The sequence below is a fragment of the Colletes gigas genome, unplaced genomic scaffold (genome assembly GCF_013123115.1).
Source record: "Colletes gigas isolate AHSC1104 unplaced genomic scaffold, ASM1312311v1 Colletes_gigas_Sc00013, whole genome shotgun sequence".
Taxonomy (NCBI): Eukaryota; Metazoa; Arthropoda; class Insecta; order Hymenoptera; family Colletidae; genus Colletes; species Colletes gigas.
The window spans coordinates 3,638,461-3,641,314 of record NW_025106642.1 but is presented as its reverse complement, the minus strand read 5'-3'; the positions used below and the strand labels follow the sequence as shown (position 1 = coordinate 3,641,314).

The 2,854-nt window shown below is 33.4% G+C and overlaps 1 long non-coding RNA gene across 1 annotated transcript; it reads left to right on the top strand.

The window, feature by feature from the left end:
• The first annotated feature begins 1,895 nt into the window (after nucleotides 1–1,895).
• Nucleotides 1,896–2,854, top strand: LOC122399356. The gene is made up of 3 exons (XR_006259263.1): nucleotides 1,896–2,138; nucleotides 2,375–2,672; nucleotides 2,759–2,854. It is a non-coding gene; the product is annotated as an uncharacterized LOC122399356 (long non-coding RNA).

The window sequence follows — 2,854 nt, the reverse complement described above, 5'->3', positions numbered from 1 at the left end:
TTAATATTGACGCTAATAGTCGATGATTAATTTTTACAAGACATCCCGACCTTCTGTGTCCAAGATAAATGCATGCAATTAGGGAATAGATTTTATGGCAACCGGTGGGCATTCGTGTATGAGAAAATTGTAACTGCAGGATGGCGAAGATGAGATGCGAATCTTCTAGAAGAATGGCGGCGAAGAAACGGTACAAAAATCTCGATTCTTCGATCTTGGAACCAAAATCGTGGTGATTTTTGACTTAATTTTCAATTTCTCTCTAAGCACAATCATATCAAATATTACAAAATATTTTCAGGCAAAAGAGCTTCGGCAAAAAAATTTTTAAATGAATCATTCGTCAAATTCGACAGTGAAAGAACTCGTAAACCATTCTGCCTGTAAAAGTATCATTCTGCGATATATTTTGAAATATTATAGTACAAAATACTTTTACATAGTGTTTAGAGATCCAAGTTTCGTAAAAAAAATACACCACGGTTTACCTAGAGAACTGACCATTCACTATATTCCTCGCTTTAGAAGATCATTCAGGTGTCATACAAGTTGTAAAGAGAGAATGGAAGATGAAATAGTCTTCTCGAGTGGAGGAATTTATTTTAGGAATCTATTTCTAGCAGTTTTTACGTTTTTACACTAGAATTTTAGAATACAGCAGCAAATATCTTAAAGCATTGCAATTAAGAATATTCTCAAGTAGCATTCTATCAAAGTTCCCATAATACTCTGCTCCAAAACGAAATAGGTGTGTTCACCTAATTTTTACGCTGAACTAGTCGATATCTCTTCATTTCATTAACAGTTTGGTATAATTACTGTTCCATGAAGCTCGTTACTCATTGCCAGTCATTCAATTCTTTGTGTTCACAAAAATCGACGAGTCGAGGAATTTAGATCTCGCGAATTAAAATATTCTGTGTTAAGGTGTGTAATCTGCTCGATCTCTTTTCCCCAGGGACCTTGGTTCGATTAAAAAAGAAAACAGCAACTGGTTTCAAACGATCCCGAAACAGGTTCAGCTATCGCGCAGTAAATCTTCGACGATTAGCATCGAACACGAAGAACAAAGAATGAGCAATCGTACAAAATACAATGAAAGAATGAACAGAGAGGGGCAAAGACGAAATTACGCGTTACTGTTACAATTATGGGAAAAATGCACGCACGAATTAAAAAGCTGTAGTCGACGAGTCGTATGCGTAAGCAAACGACGCGAAAATGTTCAATATCCCATGTATTTTACTATTTTTTTATTTTCACACGCAAAAGATAAAAGAAGGAAAGAGATAAACCTGTTTCAACTACTGCCAAGATTTTATTTTTCAATATTTTTTAGCAATTTTGGTTACGATCATACTGAATAAAATGGCTTCTAGTTTGTTTATTTTACATAAACACGTGGCAACCGTGAAAGCATGTTTAACAACAGGGACTGTATCTTCGACAATTTTGAAAAATTTTATATAAAAAAAAATGGGGAAACTTCTTCGATACAAGTTAAAAACATAGGATGAAATCTGATACAAAAGTGACACAGTTAAGATTGACTCATAAAAAGATTGAGATCTAGATTGTTAATGGTAAAGTCTCAAATGGCTATTTTTCTGGCTCGATAGCTCGTTGACGAAAGGCTTATTAATAATTCGAATAGTTTTGTCCACGTGAGTGTTCAAGTTTTAAGCAGAGGTTGATGCAGATTCGCTGGTCTACTTGCTCGATCATCGTAAAAGTGACGGTGGCATGATAATGTCTCGCTGACGATCTAATGACGCCACGGGAAAATGATTATGCAGTCATGAACGGTAAGGTCCCTTCTGACTATCAAGTTACAACGTGTCATTACCGGTTCGCGAAATATTCACTGTGGCTGCATTCTTTCCGGACTACGTACACATACTTCTCTAGTGTAAAAAACGAAACAGTGTTATTAAAATGTGCGTGGATACGTACGCAAAAAATGGAAACTACAATTATCAATACTGTTTGAAAAAAAAACACCAACATTTTATTGCGTTGATAGGAATAAAATATTATTATGGAAAGATGTGCTAGTAAATTAAAACATATCTTTTCCCCAATAATTGAGGAAAGTGACAATATATTTACCAACTTATTAATTTACATTTTTATTAATTGTAAGTATCAATACATTATTAAGGATATCATCAGATAAATTAGATTCTATAAAACTATAGTGACATGTTCCTAGTGATATGTGTACAATATTAGACGTAGATACTCAATAATTTTAATGATATAAACAATTAGAACTACGAACAATCGCTTTACTATACTTGGACGAGATCAAACAGTTGTTTCTAACAGCATACGTGTAAAAACCAGAATTCACATTTAATGCCACAATTTATAGTACAAAACCGTGGTGAATAAAAACAGAATGATTAATGGAGAAGGGAAAAGGCCCAAAGGAAACTTTGTACCCTCTGATAAAATTCCTCTGAGAGGCCCTGACACACATAATGAATGCAACCAATAATCTCTATAGTCCAACATGTACATACGTGATTAAAACACTGTTCGATTACGGAGCTCAATTGCCATAAATAATAAGAATTAAGCGTGTGACACGATTGAGAAAATACTTCTTTATTGGCACAATTTTATTGTCAACGAAAACCACATATAAATCATTAATTTTTAATAAATAAGTAAGTAAATACATAATTAAGTGTACAACGAAGAAAATCATACGTAACATTTCACAGTATATTAATCATTACATTAATTTATTTAGAAACATAGTAAAGAAACGAATAAAGAAGACTAAATGAAAAAGTTGTTTTCAACGATGGAACTAAACAATTTGCGTTGATCTATACTAAGAAGCTGA